At 46.9% G+C, this 18,295-nt stretch overlaps 1 protein-coding gene across 5 annotated transcripts in view; it reads left to right on the top strand.

The window, feature by feature from the left end:
* The window catches only part of RGL3 (ral guanine nucleotide dissociation stimulator like 3), a 357,925-nt gene that overhangs the window by 279,538 nt on the left and 60,092 nt on the right, over positions 1-18,295 (top strand). The gene's annotated exons all lie outside the window — the stretch shown is intronic.

Genomic DNA, 18,295 nt, shown 5'->3' with positions numbered 1-18,295 from the left:
AGAACAATAAGTGCTGGGGCCCTCGTCAGGAGGTCACCGCAGTTTACACCACACATTTCCACGTACTTACTCAACTACTAACCATCACACTGTTACAAGTGTGACAATTCAGAATGTTTGAGGGCGCCAAACCTTTAAGAATGGCTTGGGTGGCAGGTATTAGTTGTTTTGAATGTATATCGACTTAACAAACAACAGTTTTTCTCCTCATCTTTAAATTACACAAACAGCGTCACCATGTGTCAGCTGTCGTAAGTACAGGTTTCGGCAATTAAGTGCTGATGCCGGAATTAAGTGCCGGTGCCGAGCACTGGAAACCACTGGCTCCAATTAAGCACTGCTCCTCACCATTCTTCATGGCAAGAAATTATTCTGAGGTGTATGCACAGTATTTCGCTCTAGCACAGACAGGCTTTTTGTGAAGGTCTCCAGTGGTTATAAACCACCTCAACTCGCCTCCTGACCATCACCCAAACACAATCCCTCTGCCACCAATGGGAATCTTTCTTTTTTTAGGCACACCTAAATTGACAGCCTAACTTCTACAATCTGCTAAACAGAGGAACTCATATCTTCCATAAAATGTTTAGACATTTTCCATTTTAAAGCAACATCCTCCTCACAGTGGTGTGCACCCAGTACAATTTTTTATAATCTTCTGTTTAGTGTTCTAACCAACACTGGCAGAACTAAAACTGTATATACATATGAATAGTCATCCCACCTTTAAACAAGCTCTATTACAGCCATCATTCCATTTGGGCCTTGACCGGGCATCTCACCCCCCATGAGCAATTGCACTTTCCAGTTGCCCCCTTATATATCTTGAAAATGTCATGGATACTCTCTCCCCTCCTCATCACATCCTCCACCTCGAAGCGGTCTATTATTTTGTTGGTCAGAAATTCTGGTCATCATTTCTGCTCATTCAGCCAAATCTTCTGTCACTTTCTTATCTCGTCACAATTTTGTAATGTACAGTTCATCAGCCAATGGTCAATGTTGTACATTCTTTCCCCACCTACTGGCTATGGAGGTCTTGGGGATGTTCAATGAATCGCTATTTGCCTTTTTGCTAATAACGTCCCCAATGCCATCATTCATGTTTTCATTGTATGCTTACATCTAGGAAATGTACCCAACAGGCACTGTTTTACTGCAGTAGACAACCCCAATCCAATGATGTGTGATAAACTAGCAATAAACTCAACGTTTGAGCAGGTTCAAGTCTGATGTAGAAAGTCTGGCCCATTTGAGCACAACTCTTGCATGCTTATGACCTGTCTGGATACATCCTTACTAGCCGCTGGGGGGTTAAGTACGTTCTGTGTAGAAAGTGGAATTGTATCAAGCGGGCGTTAGGAGAAACACTGTCCACATGTTTACAGGCCCTTCCCTATTCAGTCAGTGATTCTGGGAAGTCCTCTACCCATTTATCCTAGGCCTTCTCTGTAGTCCCATCCCTGTCCAATATTAGAGCAGCGTACAGTTGTGTTATAAGTCTCCCACAGCCTCCCAATGCCACGAGTTGTTGCATAATACTATGTTCCGGCTGGGCTTCTGGGAAGGTATTACAGATGTCTCTTACAATGTACCCTATCGAGGCATATTGTAAACTTTGTCCTGCCCCACCTTGAACACCTCCTGTGCCTGTGTGAAATATACAAATCTGTAACTAAGGAATAAATCTCCTACCTCCTGACACCCACTTTCTGCCACATCCGAAAAAGACATTTCCTTCATCATATTTTAAACAGGACGTAGGGCCCACAGCGGGATGTCCATCACAAACGGTTTTCTCTTAAGGACACCTACAACAACCCTATACCACACCTCTCCCATCTGCCGGACCAGATAAGGTAGATCTTCTATTGCTCCTTTTCCCAACATAAGGAGTTCTGGCAGAGTGTGGGTGGCACATGTTTGCAGAACTAGAGATTTTTCCTCCAAATGTAGGCCGTCTACACACCAATGAGTCGCATGTTGCAGCTGGTCTGTTGCATCATGTAAAAATAAGTCTATCATCGCCAGGCCCCTCTTTGTCCATGGACGTTTAAGTGTGGCCATCTTCATTCTACTTTTTTTACCAGCCCGTTTCACAAGGAAAGACCATCCAACTCCTGGAGTGTGGTACTAGGTATAGGGAACATTGTGTTTTGTAAAATGTATAAGCATTGCGGCAGTAACACAATTTTGCCTAATGCTATTTTCCCCTTGATAGAGACGTGCAGGGTTCTCTAGAATGCCACCATGTTTTGTAAGTATGCCATTACTCTCCCCACATTACAGGCAAATTGGTGCCCCGGTCCCGTGAGAATCACATTCCCAGATATCCAACCCCCACCCCCCGCCACCTCCTCCCCCGGCACCCAGTCCAGGCCCATATCCAGAGGTAAATCATCCAATCAACCCGCCACACTGCGATCGCTTAAAGGAAAAAGCTTGAACTTACTCTGGTTTGTTTTCTTTCCAAGAGACCTACAAACCCCTTCAGCTCCAATAACAAAAGCGGGACCGACCAGGCCTGATCTAACAGGTGAATTAACGCGTCACCGGCTTATAAAGACATGGTGTGTAGCCTATATCCCATTGTGATGCCACAAGGTTGCAGATACTCTCACAGTCTACAGGCGAGTGGTTCTACTGCCAGTACAAGGGGCATAGGGAACATCAGGCACCCCTGTCTAGTTCCTCACTGCAATCTCCATCAGATATCACCCTTTCCATTCAGACCAGGGTCGTCGGGTTCACATATAGTATTTTACCCACTGTATGAAATTAGGGCCTCATTCCATAGTTTCGACAACCACCCATATATTACTTCAGCTCAACGTATCAAAAGCTTGTTCCAGGTTCAGTGTTGCCAATGCACACTGTTATTCCCCCCCCCCCCCCTCCACCATGGCATGCATAATATGTGTTAATCTTCTTATATTAAACATCATGCTCCTACCAAGAATACATCGAGTCTGGTCATCATTCACCAGGGATCCCACAACCAAGAGTAGTCTATTGGCTAATGTTTTAATTAGCACCTTAGCATCTGTTTTGAGACCACAAGATGGACCTGTAGCCTGACATCTGAGTATGATCCTTATCCTCTTGGAGCACCAAGGCTATCAGAGCTTGCCCCTGATTGGGGGGCAGGTAGCCTACCTGCTTTGCCCCCTCAAAGACACCCAGCAACTTAGACCTGCCAACTCTTGGTAAAAAGTCAGCAGGAATACCACCTGATCCCATGGGTCAGTCCTTTACCATCTTTTCCAACGCCTTGTTCAGTTAATGAGCGGTATTGGTGCATGCTCTCTTTCTATCTGCCCTTCTGTAAGTTGCGGAAGCCCCACCCCACCCATATAACTTTGTATTTTCTCGTACCTGCCTGCTTCTAGTCTCATATGTTGCCCTCCTATGAACTCCCTACAAAGATCATTGATGCAATCCCGTCCTGTAACTACTTTACCATTGTCTTGTTGCAGTGCTAATATATGTGGGGTCTCTTGCGCTTAAAAAGCAAGGCTAGGAGTCTGCTGGACTTGTCACACTCTCTGAATAATCTACGGTGATTTTGTGTGTATGTATATCTGTCCAAATGCTTCCAAGAATCCTCCATTTGTCGCTTGCCATATAGTATTTTGTTGGGAAACCTTCGGGTTCGTGCAGCCTATTTTTTCAAATCTGCCAGTGTTAATTCTGTATCCACAAGCCTGTCTTCCAATTGGCCCCTTACCCTAAAATGCACTCCTCGCTTAAAGCTACTTTATATGCCTCCCCTTCCATAGCCCTGTTGTTTGATGAGCCAGGATTATCCTGAAAAAACACTTTAGTAAAGTCTTGCATATTCTCTTGGATGATCTGATCCATCAGGACTTCTAATTTTAAACTCCATAAGGGTATATTAGGGTTGAATTAGAGAATGGTAATCGTGAAGAGCAGTGAGGAATGATCAGACAACTAGCTGTTTGAGAAATTCACATTTCCAAACAGTTCCAAGTCATCTCTTCTGCCTCGTACATATTCTATTCTGCTATCGAGCCATTTGCATGGGAAGAATAGGAGTATACCTTATCCATTTGGCGTTGATGCCACCAAATATCAATTGAATCTTACTCTGTCATCGCATTTACAATTACCACCTCCAAACTCGGCTTTAGACCCATCTTGGAGTGGGTGCTTGTCAACCTGCCAGTCTATCACACAGTTATGGTTTCCTTCCTGAACAATACGAATTCCTAGGTAGAAACAGGCAGCTTTCATTATACTAGGCCTTGGTGGAGTTCGCGAAGTTCCACGAAGCAGAACTCCGCGAAGTGACAAAAAAACTCTGCGGAGTTCCGCATGCAGCGGAGTGCTGCGTGAACTGTTATTCGAGCTGATCATCTGCCACTTGGGTAGAAATTCTACAGGAGCGGCAGATCGTGCTCGGCAACTTACCATTGGCGAACGCGAGCGGAGAAAAAACTCTGTTTTCTGCACTTTGCGGTGTGCAGAAAACTCAGAAAACTTTGTGAACGGAGCGGAGTTCACCGCCCAGGCCTACATTATAACGGGAAATAACAGTTTTACGTCTGCATTTGGATTAATCGGATATGCCTCCACCCCCTCTAGAATTCACACTATAATAACACATTTCCCCTGTAGGTCCTTTTTTTTTACATCCTGGAGCTGAATGGGGACTGTGAGAAGTTGGCCTGGTATATGATGCTCACTAGTTCTAGTGATCACCTTGTACCATGCCAAGCAACCCTTATGATGATTGGTTGTAAGTCAACCTTGATAGACCAGCTATCCTAGTAGCGTGGACAAAGCAGTCTTAGGCTAAACGCTGTAAAGGCATGTGAAGCAAGCTGTTTTACCATACACAATCCCCTTGAATACCAAATGAAAGGACACCACACAGATATATATTGAAAATATATATATATTTATTTACTACAAAATCCCCTATACTCTTTATGAGCACAGAAGCAAATGCGTTAAAACAAAACACAGTTTAAATATACAAAAGTTGCACAATATGGATGAGCCCTAGGGGCCACTTAAACCATATACTAAAATAGTGGTATAAGAACCACCAATCTGAAAGGAAAGAGGCCTAGGGCCTGGGGAATCGCTGGAGCTGTTCGGGACTAACAGTGAAGAAGTCGGGAAAGGCCCGCGGGACTCGGGTGCAGCGCTTAAAGTGCACGCATGCACCAATGCAATGTCAATGGTGCGTACAAGTTACAAAGTTAGTGTTTTAGGAACCTTCCGACTGACCTAGGAGGACAAAACTTTAGATCTAGGCACTAGAGGTGTGTACCAGTGTAGGAACACCGGCTTTGCTGAGTTACCTCACCCACAGGAAGCGGGTGCACAGGTGCGAAGATGTGTCGGGTTTCGTCACGCAGGTCGATGGTGCCTGGAGATGAAGATGCTGCAGGCGGGTCGTCGAGGAGAGTTCCGGTGGATCCAAGGATGGATCTGAAGATGTGAAGACCTGAAAGCAGAGGGGACAATGTTCAAAGTCACTAGCCAGTGACTACCGTGGAACCAGGATGGAACCAGGCGATGTCGGGTGCAAACAGGTGAAGAGGTGCAGCTTGTCTCCGCAGCCACGTGGACACAAAGAGGTCAAGGACGTCCAGGAGTCGATCACGAGCTGTCCCACGAAGGCTCTAGCTGATGGCGGTGTCGGCAACTTGATTGGAGCAAACAGGCCTTGGCTAATGCAAGCCACGCAGGAAGTGGAAAAAGCTTATTACTCGGACCAGCAAGGTCAGAGCGGGTGCTCCTTTTCAGAGGAGCAAGGGCCAGTCTGGAGCAACCAGACCAGCGGTGTAGTTCGTAGATTTCGTCGCCAAGATGGCCGCTAGCCACGTGGCAAGTGGCCGGGATGGCGCGTCGAGTGGCAAAGTGCAAAAGGGCCCCACGCAGATCGTGGAAATGCTGGCGGGCTGATCTTCGGTGCAAATGCTGCTCGGTGGTGGGGCTTCTCAAACCCCAAAGCACAGCGTCGAGGGTGCCTCGGGTGCTGCGCAGTCAGCTTCTTGGGGGTCTTTCGAGATGGCCGGTCCCACGTCTCTCGGTGCCTCCACGGGTCTCTTCTTTGCAGGGACTGTGGATCGGGCTCTGAGATGTCTGGGAGTCTGGGTCTCGTTGGGCTCTGGGCTCGGGCTCCGGCAGGAGGCGGTGGCAAAGCAGACATCGATATGCTAGTTGGTGCCTGTATTCACAGGGTGGTCACTCCTTGGCCACAAGGGAGATTCTCTTCAGTCTTCTGTGCAGCAGAATGTCGAAGTCCAGTTTTCTTCTTAGTTTCAAGTCGAGTTCAGGATGATCTGAAGTCTTGGGACACAGCTCCTACTCTTATTCCAAATCTAGGGGCCGGATTACCTGCTAGGTCCCTCCTCTGGGTGGGACCAGGAAGGGGGGTGGTTACACCCCCTTTCCTTTGTCCAGCTTCGCGCCAAGACTGGGGCTGGAGAGCCCCAGCACCGGTGTGAACTGGCATATGCACAGGGACACCTTGTGTGCCCCAGGCATGTCTCATTCTATTCAGCCCTGTCCTACCCAATACACAAAATCCTGTCTGGGGTGGTGCTAGCACCTCCCAAGGCAGGAAACTCTTTGTCCAAGCCTCCCTCGCTGGAAGGACTCCCAGCAGCAGGAGGTCAGACTTGTGTCTGTGGTGGCAGCATCCATTTTGTGATGCTGAGGCTCTGTTTAACTTTAACCGGGGTTCGGGTTTTGTACATGTCGTGTCCCTCTAAAAGGGTGGAATGCTACCCCCGTCGCCAGAACTGGCGAGGGGGTAGTATTCCAATTCGTATGACCCCTTACTCGACATGTTTTGATAAAGCCAAACCAAAGTTAGCAAATAACCGTGAGGATTATAATGCACTTAAGAGTATATGGTATGGCAGTATCATGGAACAGCTACAGGAAGTGGTTCCGAAAGCTGCAGACAGGCTCAGCTCATGCTAGAGCACCATCTCACATATTTCCAAGCACTCTGCCTCCAGGATTGATGAGGCCTTCCATAGGAGTGGCTGATAGGAACATATGTGTCCATTTTAGGTTAGATATAGGCATACTATACCTAAGTAAGGGGTGATTACACCGACTTACCCCAGCTGAGTGATCAGCCAGTTGTGTCAAATATGGAGGCCAGGCCAGGGGTGGCACAATATGTGCTGCAGCCCCTGGTAGGCCTTGGAAGCACCTATGCCCTGGGTACCTGGGTACACTGTTACAGGGGCCTATAAGGTGAACCAGTTCCAATTCGTAATGTACCTAGAGTGCATTGGTATTAATTTAGAGAGAGAACAGCAGGCTGTGGGTCTGATTGGCAGGCCCACAGCCACATTAAGTCATAAACCAGTGAAGCAAAAAGCAAAAATTTGGGGTGACCATAGGATAGCAGACCCTACTCTCCTACACAACCAGTTGTGTCTTCATGTTCTAAGTGGAAGTACCTGGAGAGACCATCTGCGTTACCATGGTCTGTCCCTGGGCGGTGCTCCACTGTAAAGTCCATCCCCTGTAGGGAAATGGACCACCTGAGCAGTTTGGGGTTTTCACCCTTCATCTGATTAAGCCATAAGAGGGGCTTATGGTCGGTCTGAATCTTGAAGTGAGTGCCAAACAAGTATGGTCTCAACTTCTTCAGGGCCCACACCACAGCAAAGGCCTCCCTCTCAATGGCTGACCAACGTTTCTCTCTGGGGGTCAGCCTTCTGCTAATAAAAGCAATGGGCTGATCTTGACCATCTACATTAAGTTGTGAAAGCACAGCTCCCACTCCCAACTCAGAAGCATCTGTTTGGACAATGAACTCTCTTGAGTAGTCAGGACTCTTCAGGATAGGTGCAGAGCACATGGCCTTCTTCAGGTCATCAAATGCCTTTTGACAGTTTACTGTCCACTGAACCTTTTTGGGCATCTTCTTTGATGTCAGATCATTAAGAGGTATCACAATGGACCCATAGTTCTTAACAAACTTCCTGTAGTACTCAGTCAGGCCCAAGAAGGCTCTGACCTGAGTCTGGGTAGTTGGAGGGGACCAGTCCTTTATGGTCTGGATCTTACTCTCCAGTGGTTGAACTTGGCCTCCACCTACAAGGTGGCCCAAGTATACAACCTTACTCTGCCCTATCTGGCACTTTGTGGCCTTGATAGTGAGGCCTGCCTTTTGCAGAGCCTCTAGCACTTCCTTCAGGTGGACCAGGTGATCCTCCCAGGTGGAGCTGAAGACAGCAATATCATCAAGATATGCTGCGCAAAAGTCATCCAACCCAGTAAGGACTTGATTCACCAACCTTTGGAAGGTGGCAGGTGCATTTTTCAAACCAAAGGGCATCACCACAAATTGGTAATGCCCACCTGGGGTAGAAAATGCAGTTTTGGCTTTAGACTCCTCAGCTAACCTGATTTGCCAATAGCCAGCTGTCAAGTCAAATGTGCTCAAATACTTGGCAGAAGCCAATTTGTCTATGAGCTCATCTGCCCTTGGAATAGGGTGTGCAGCTGTCCTGGTGACAGCATTGAGTCCTCTGTTATCCACACAGAACCTCATCTCTCTCTTGCCATCTTTGGTGTGAGGTTTGGGGACCAGAACCACTGGGCTAGCCCAGGGGCTCTCTGAAGGCTCAATGACACCTAATTCCAGCATCTTTTGCACCTAAGTATTTATACAGTCCCTGACATGGTCAGGCTGCCTGTAAATCTTGTTTTTCACAGGAAGACTGTCACCAGTGTCCACCACATGGGTACACCAGTTAGTCTGACTGGGTGTCAATGAGAACATATGTCTGTATGACTGCAAAACTTGTCTACAGTCATTTTGCTGATGTTCAGTGAGGCTGCCATCTAAGGCCACACCATCAACTGACATAAACATTGTAGGTGGTCCGCACTCCGTTATTCATCCGTTTCAGTCCGTTTTCTTTAAACTAGAAAATTTCAACCAGATGCGTGCGTCCCTGGGTTGTGCAAGCCCGAATACACTACTTTAAAGCATAGACATGTGGGGAGCGTGTATGAACACACTCCACTCCCAGGTGCACTGCTCATGAGGATATCAAATCCAACGTCATTTTAAACCATTTCACCTCTTCACAATTTAGACATTATTCTTCATTATTATTTTAACATTATGTTCTTATCGCTTTTGGCCAATCCACGTAATACTCGTACTGTATTTAAGCAACTTCTCGTATTTCCATGTGTCCATCCGGACCTCTTTTGAAAATAAGATCTTAATACACTAGATTGTTCAGAGCAGCAATCTTTTATTTCATTTAGAACCCAATGCATTTCGGGCTATGGTCCAGCCCTTCGTCAGGGGTAGCTGAAAATGGACAATTTTAAGCAATGTATTATTTTTGGATGGTATCAATATTATTTACAGCCTTTTTAAAAAAAAAACATCTTAAAATAACATTTTCAATACAAGCGATCTTATACCCAGTGTTACTTAATATTACATACATCAATGCTACCTGAATATATGAAGCACATCCTTGTCCCAATCCTAAATTACGTGCATAAACAATGAATTTAACTAAACTTACATCACCCTAAAATATCTATTCTGTCACACATCGGGGGGTTTTCTTTACCAGGCGCTTAAAAACTTGTTTGACATTACGTTGGAAACTCAACATTAAACGGTTGCTTTCACAAATTATTTCTACTCGCTTGTGCACTTATCAAGGACTACAATCATCAATAAGATCTTAATCTAGTGTATTAAGATCTTATTTTCAAAAGAGGTCCGGATGGACACATGGAAATACGAGAAGTTGCTTAAATACAGTACGAGTATTATGTGGATTGGCCAAAAGCGATAAGAACATAATGTTAAAATAATAATGAAGAATAATGTCTAAATTGTGAAGAGGTGAAATGGTTTAAAATGACGTTGGATTTGATATCCTCATGAGCAGTGCACCTGGGAGTGGAGTGTGTTCATACACGCTCCCCACATGTCTATGCTTTAAAGTAGTGTATTCGGGCTTGCACAACCCAGGGACGCACGCATCTGGTTGAAATTTTCTAGTTTAAAGAAAACGGACTGAAACGGATGAATAACGGAGTGCGGACCACCTACAATGTTTATGTTAGTAATGGAAGCCCCCCGCTGGTCATTGCACCCATAATAAAATCTTAAAAGAAGTATGATGAACATTCACGAGTCCACATGGAATTGAACAACGTGTTCGGAGCCACAATCTATAGAGGCGGCAATTGTAAACACGGAAGGACAATAAAGCATCCTGAATTTAAATTGATTACGGACATTTTGTGCAAGCGGTTTTCTTAATAAACGTTTTTTTAACATGCGCTATTAGGTATAAGTATTGTGGTGCACTGTGGGGAACGTAGTTAATGGTTCTAACTGAGAACACATCAAGCTTGGTGAGGAGATGGGTGGAGCAGGATGTGGTTATAAAAAACGCAGGTTTGCACATGTGGGAAATTCAATTACCGGCAGCGCGCAGCGCGAGCTAAAAGAGACGAGAAAATTAGCAGGTATGACAGGCACGAGAACGGGGTTGCTTTTTAATGTTAAGACATTCTAAGAGGGTAAAAGATTAATGTGTACGGTACTAGCGAGCATGAAAGGCAAAATGATTGTAGTCCTTGATAAGTGCACAAGCGAGTAGAAATAATTTGTGAAAGCAACCGTTTAATGTTGAGTTTCCAACGTAATGTCAAACAAGTTTTTAAGCGCCTGGTAAAGAAAACCCCCCGATGTGTGACAGAATAGATATTTTAGGGTGATGTAAGTTTAGTTAAATTCATTGTTTATGCACGTAATTTAGGATTGGGACAAGGATGTGCTTCATATATTCAGGTAGCATTGATGTATGTAATATTAAGTAACACTGGGTATAAGATCGCTTGTATTGAAAATGTTATTTTAAGATGTTTTTTTTTAAAAAAGGCTGTAAATAATATTGATACCATCCAAAAATAATACATTGCTTAAAATTGTCCATTTTCAGCTACCCCTGACGAAGGGCTGGACCATAGCCCGAAATGCATTGGGTTCTAAATGAAATAAAAGATTGCTGCTCTGAACAATCTAGTGTATTAAGATCTTATTTTCAAAAGAGGTCCGGATGGACACATGGAAATACGAGAAGTTGCTTAAATACAGTACGAGTATTACGTGGATTGGCCAAAAGCGATAAGAACATAATGTTAAAATAATAATGAAGAATAATGTCTAAATTGTGAAGAGGTGAAATGGTTTAAAATGACGTTGGATTTGATATCCTCATGAGCAGTGCACCTGGGAGTGGAGTGTGTTCATACACGCTCCCCACATGTCCACACCATCAACTGAGCCATCTTCAGGGTTCTGAGTCAGCAGGTCTGGGAGAGGGCCACTCTCTTCCTCCTGCCCCTCATCTGTAGCCATGAGCAAGCCCATGTCTGCCCTGTCAACATATGCCTTCAATCTGTTAACATGGAGCACCCTGTGGGGGCTCCTGGGAGTTCCTAGGTCCACCAAGTAGGTAACCTCTCCCTTCTTTTCAATGATAGTATGGGGTCCAGACCATTTGTCTTGGAGTGCTGCTGGGGCCACTGGCTCCAACACCCATACTTTCTGTCCAGGCTGGTACTCAGTCAAGACAGCCTTTTGGTCATATCAAGCATTCTGTAATTCTTGGCTGGCCTCAAGGTTTTTGGATGCCTTCTCCATATACTCAGCCATCCTGGAGCGGAGACCAAGTACATAGTCCACTATGTCTTGCTTGGGTTTTCTGAGAGGTAACTCCCATCCTTCCCTCACTAAACACAGGGGTCCTCTTACAGGGTGCCCAAACAACAATTCAAAGGGGCTGAAGCCAACCCCCTTTTGTGGGACCTCTCTGTAAGCAAACAGAAGGCAGGGTAGAAGGATGTCCCATCTGCGCCTGAGCTTTTCTGGTAATCCTTTGATCATACCCTTTAGGGTCTTGTTGAACCTTTCAACAAGCCCATTGCATTGTGGATGATAGGGAGTGGTGAACTTGTAGTTGACACCACATTCCTTCCACATAGCTGTTAAGTATCCTGATATGAAGTTGGCACCTCTATCAGATACTACCTCCTTAGGAAACCCCACTCTGGAGAAAACTCCAAGTAAGGCCCTGGCCACAACAGGAGCTGTTGTGGTCCTAAGGGGAATTGCCTCTGGGTACCTGGTGGCATGGTCCACCACCACCAGTATGAATCTGTGCCCAGATGCTGTAGGGGGATCCATTGGACCTACAATATCAATCCCCACTCTTTCAAAGGGGACCCCCACCACAGGTAGTGGTATCAGGGGGCCCTTTGTTGTTCCACCTGCTTTGCCACTGGCTTGGCAGGTTACACAGGAGCGACAAAACTCCTTTGTATCTTCAGACATGTGAGGCCAGTGAAAGTGAGGGACAAGCCTGTCCCAAGTCTTGTTCTGGCCTAGGTGTCCTGCTAAGGGAATATCATGGGCCAAGGTTAGAAGGAAGCCCCTAAATTGCAGAGGTATAACCAACCTCCTGGTTGTACCAGGCTTGGGGTCTCTACACTCTGAATAAAGGAGCCCGTCATCCCAATATACTTTATGGGTACCTTGAGCATTCCCAGCAGCCTCAGCAGCAGCCTGCTGTCTGAGGAGTTCAAGAGAAGGACAGGTTAACTGAGCCTGCCCCAAGTCTGCCCTAGAAGGTCCCCCTGTCCACAGAAACTCAACCTGATCAGGTTCAAGCTCTTCAGGGACAGTTCCGTCAGGGGTCTCAAGATCATCTTCCTGTGAAGGCTGATCCTCACTTGTAGGCAGTTGGGAAGGCACAGCCTTTACCCTCCTGTTCTTCTTCTTGGAAGGTGCTTGGTCCATTGTTCCAGGATCCAAGACCTGAGGTTCAGAGAGGCACTTTTTGGCCTGTGACCTGGTCACAGCAAGGACATGTGATGATATCCCTAACATCTCTGCATGAGTCCTGTACTCAACTTCTGACCATAGAGAGTTCTCCAGGTCATTGCCCAACAAACATTCTACTGGGAGTTCAGCACTAACCACAACTCTTTTTAGGCCAGTTACCCCTCCCCAGGAAAAGTTAACAAGTGCCACACTATGTGTAGTAGTGACATTGCTGGCATTGGTCACCAGGTAATTATCACCTGGTATGTATTGTCCAGGGTCCACAAAGCTAGGTGTCACCATGGTGACACTGGCACATGTGTCCCTGTATGCTTGAGCCACTTTTTCATTAATCAAAGGCGTCTGCCTGTACTTGCCCAGATTACTGGGGCTGACAGTAGTGGACAAATCTATGTCCACATCACAGATCAGAACAGCCTGTGTAGGGGTTCTGACTAGGCCAGAATCTCCCTCAGTTCCTAAGGTGATACCTACTACCCCCTTAGTTTGTGGACCAGCACTGCTGACTGTACTATTGGGTGCAGGTGCCTTAGGGGCTGCAGTGTTGGGGGCTCCACCCTTTTTACACTCACTTGTCCAGTGAGAGGTGTTTTTACATGTACTACACCAGGGTTTTCTTTGACCTTCTTTCTTCTTCTTGGAAGTTTGGGACCCACCCTCAGTATTAGTTTGGGGCCCTGTTGAAGACTTCTGGTCTTTAGCTTTCTGCTCCCCACCCTTCTGGTCTGTTTTCTTTTGGTCACCACCCTGGTTCTGGTTCTTTCGCTTAACTCTGGTTCTAACCCATTTGTCTGCCCTCTTTCCCAATTCTTGGGGAGAGGTCAGATCTGAGTCAACCAAATGTTGATGCAACTGCTGGTTCTGACAATTATTTAAAATTTGTTCTCTCATAAGCAAATTGTACAATCCTTCATAGTCTGTAACCTTACTTCCCAGCAACCATCCCTCCAGAGCCTTAGTGGAACATTCAACAAATTCAGACCAGTCCTGAGTCTGTGTCTTCTGGGTGTCTCTGAACATTAACCTGTACTTTTCAGTGGTTAATCCTAACCCATCAATCAGAGCACTCTTCAGGACCAGGTAGTTTCTAGAATCCCCATCACTAACTGTGAGGAGTCTGTCTCGGCCTCTACCTTCAAAGGAGAGCCACAAGATTGCTGCCCACTGCTCCTGAGGGATCTGCTGTACTCTGCAGGCTCTCTCAAGTGCAGTCATCCATTTGTGGATATCATCCCCAGCTTTGTAGGGGGGCACAATCTTACTCAGGTTTCTATTGTTATAGGACCTGTCTTTATCCTTTTGGATAATGCTGCCACCAGTGGATCCTAATCCACTCTCTCTAGGCTGTCTTGCTCTAGCAAGTTTCTCTTTGGCCAGGGCTACCTCTAATTCTTGCTTCTGGATCCTAAGCTCAGCCTCTCTCATTTTGGCCTCATGTTCCCTTCTCTGAGGGCTAGTCAACCCCCTTCTGGAGTGACCATGAGAACCTCTAGAAGCTTGGGAAGTATTGGATTCACCTGAGTGATTCCTCCTCCTCCTTTTCTCCTGGTTAAGTCCACTTGGGGGGTCTGAGTGGGTTTGACCCTGACTCAGTCCCAAATAGGCTTAAGTTAGCCTGGCTAAGCCTTCTGGCTGGCACCTGACTAAGTCTCTCATCATCAGAATCACTTTCTTCCTCCTCCTCTTCCTCTTCCTCATCCTCAGGCTGAGTATCTCCAGTGTTCTGGTCTTCCTCATCTATCTGGACAACAGGGACAGGGGCATCAGTGTTATCATCTTCAGCGGGAGAGCCTCCTTCAACATTCCCTGTGGGGTCTGTTTTAGAGATCTTTAGAGCTTCAGACTGGTCTAAAAGCTCTCTGAGGTGTGCTGTGGTAGGGGCTGGACCCGTCTTGAGACCTCTTAAGGTACACAGCTGCCTCATTTCTTTAAAATTTAACATAGCAAATTTGGATGGTGCCCTTGGAGGGTCACTCTCAACAGGGACAGGTCCAGTGGATCCCTCTGCTCCAGACATTGCTCTAGTGTGGGTGGATATGTTGCAATCTACCTACACTGGTGTTTACCTACTAAACCTATCTAGTAGTTGTAGTCAGGGTGTGCTACTCCCTATCCTCTACAACAACTAAGTTCAGTAGAACTTAAGTATACTAGTCTTGTTTTATATGTACCTAACAGGTACCTGTATGATCTTTCAAATGATACTCTCAAAGATTGTAATGGTAAAACAACAGCAAGCTCAAATCCCACCGCTGCCACCAATGTGAGAAGTTGGCCTGGTATATGATGCTCACTAGTTCTAGTGATCACCTTGTACCATGCCAAGCAACCCTTATGATGATTGGTTGTAAGTCAACCTTGATAGACCAGCTATCCTAGTAGTGTGGACAAAGCAGTCTTAGGCTAAACTCTGTAAAGGCATGTGAAGCAAGCTGTTTTACCATACACAATCCCCTTGAATACCAAATGAAAGGACACCACACAGATATATATTGAAAATATATATATATTTATTTACTACAAAATCCCCCATACTCTTTATGAGCACAGAAGCAAATGCGTTAAAACAAAACACAGTTTAAATATACAAAAGTTGCACAATATGGATGAGCCCTAGGGGCCACTTAAACCATATACTAAAATAGTGGTATAAGAACCACCAATCTGAAAGGAAAGAGGCCTAGGGCCTGGGGAATCGCTGGAGCTGTTCGGGACTAACAGTGAAGAAGTCGGGAAAGGCCAGCGGGACTCGGGTGCAGCGCTTAAAGTGCACGCATGCACCAATGCAATGTCAATGGTGCGTAAAAGTTACAAAGTTTGTGTTTTAGGAACCTTCCGACTGACCTAGGAGGACAAAACTTTAGATCTAGGCACTAGAGGTGTGTACCAGTGTAGGAACACCGGCGTTGCTGAGTTACCTCACCCACAGGAAGCGGGTGCACAGGTGCGAAGATGTGTCGGGTTTCGTCACGCAGGTCGATGGTGCCTGGAGATGAAGATGCTGCAGGCGGGTCGTCGAGGAGAGTTCCGGTGGATCCAAGGATGGATCTGAAGATGTGAAGACCTGAAAGCAGAGGGGACAATGTTCAAAGTCACTAGCCAGTGACTACCGTGGAACCAGGATGGAACCAGGCGATGTCAGGTGCAAACAGGTGAAGAGGTGCAGCTTGTCTCCGCAGCCACGTGGACACGAAGAGGTCAAGGACGTCCAGGAGTCGATCACGAGCTGTCCCACGAAGGCTCTAGCTGATGGCGGTGTGGGCAACTTGATTGGAGCAAACAGGCCTTGGCTAATGCAAGCCACGCAGGAAGTGGAAAAAGCTTATTACTCGGACCAGCAAGGTCCGAGCGGGTGCTCCTTTTCAGAGGAGCAAGGGCCAGTCTGGAGCAACCAGACCAGTGGTGTAGTTCGTAGATTTCATCGCCAAGATGGCCGCTAGCCACGTGGCAAGTGGCCGGGATGGCGCGTCGAGTGGCAAAGTGCAAAAGGGCCCCACGCAGATCGTGGAGATGCTGGGGGGCTGATCTTCGGTGCAAATGCTGCTCGGTGGTGGGGCTTCTCAAACCCCAAAGCACAGTGTCGAGGGTGCCTGGGGTGCTGCGCAGTCAGCTTCTCTGGGGTCTTTCGAGATGGCCGGTCCCACGTCTCTCGGTGCCTCCACGGGTCTCTTCTTTGCAGGGACTGTGGATCGGACTCTGAGATGTCTGGGAGTCTGGGTCTCGTCGGGCTCTGGGCTCGGGCTCCGGCAGGAGGCGGCGGCAAAGCAGACGTCGAGTTGCTGGTTGGTGCCTGTATTCACAGGGTGGTCAATCCTTGGCCACAAGGGAGATTCTCTTCAGTCTTCTGTGCAGCAGAATGTCGAAGTCCAGTTTTCTTCTTAGTTTCAAGTCGAGTTCAGGATGATCTGAAGTCTTGGGACACAGCTCCTACTCTTATTCCAAATCTAGGGGCCGGATTACCTGCTAGGTCCCTCCTCTGGGTGGGACCAGGAAGGGGGGTGGTTACACCCCCTTTCCTTTGTCCAGCTTCGCGCCAAGACTGGGGCTGGAGAGCCCCAGCACCGGTTTGAGCTGGCATATGCACAGGGACACCTTGTGTGCCCCAGGCATGTCTCATTCTATTCAGCCCTGTCCTACCCAATACACAAAATCCTGTTTGGGGTGGTGCTAGCACCTCCCAAGGCAGGAAACCCTTTGTCCAAGCCTCCCTCGCTGGAAGGACTCCCAGCAGCAGGAGGTCAGACTTGTGTCTGTGGTGGCAGCATCCATTTTGTGATGCTGAGGCTCTGTTTAACTTTAACCGGGGTTCAGGTTATGTACATGTTGTGTCCCTCTAAAAGGGTGGAATGCTACCCCCGTCGCCAGAACTGGCGAGGGGGTAGTATTCCAATTCGTATGACACCTTACTCGACATGTTTTGATAAAGCCAAACCAAAGTTAGCAAATAACCGCGAGGATTATAATGCACTTAAGAGTATATGGTATGGCAGTATCGTGGAACAGCTACAGGAAGTGGTTCCGAAAGCTGCAGACAGGCTCAGCTCATGCTAGAGCACCATCTCACATATTTCCAAGCACTCTGCCTCCAGGATTGATGAGTCCTTCCATAGGAGTGGCTGATAGGAACATATGTGTCCATTTTAGGTTAGATATAGGCATACTATACCTAAGTAAGGGGTGATTACACCGACTTACCCCAGCTGAGTGATCAGCCAGTTGTGTCAAATATGGAGGCCAGGCCAGGGGTGGCACAATACGTGCTGCAGCCCCTGGTAGGCTTTGGAAGCACCTATGCCCTGGGTACCTGGGTACACTGTTACAGGGGCCTATAAGGTGAACCAGTTCCAATTCGTAATGCACCTAGAGTGAATTTAGAGAGAGAACAGCAGGCTGTGGGTCTGATTGGCAGGCCCACAGCCACATTAAGTCATAAACCAGTGAAGCAAAAAGCAAAAATTTGGGGTGACCATAGGATAGCAGACCCTACTCTCCTACAGGGACCCTGTTGCAATCTATGTTAGGAGCCCTCTCGAGTAGTTTGAATAACTTGCGGCGTATACTTGCTTCCTCCATTTTTTTACCCAAGTTTAGTGCATCGGCTCGTAGAAAGTGGTTCTCCTGAAGCAAATCAGCTTGGATTCTGTGTCTTTTTAAGTAGGAGACTCTATATCTTTGTGGGAAAGCAGCAAGCCCATTCACATTCCAAGTTTCCTCTGTTCTGTGTCTGGCTGCCATCCCATATGTGATGAAGAGCACTGGGGAATACCGATCAACTCAGTCAGGTTTGTGGTGGGTCTGGTCAACTACTACAGTTAATGATGCAGTTAGCTCTCGACATCTCTGTCATAAACAGTGTGCCCGCCCAAGCCCCTCCTTTGGGGCAAGTGCAGGCCAACTAAAAGC

This window comes from Lissotriton helveticus, chromosome 1_1, assembly GCF_964261635.1.
Source record: "Lissotriton helveticus chromosome 1_1, aLisHel1.1, whole genome shotgun sequence".
In the NCBI taxonomy this organism is placed as follows: Eukaryota; Metazoa; Chordata; class Amphibia; order Caudata; family Salamandridae; genus Lissotriton; species Lissotriton helveticus.
This window is presented reverse-complemented; position numbering and strand designations above follow the sequence as displayed.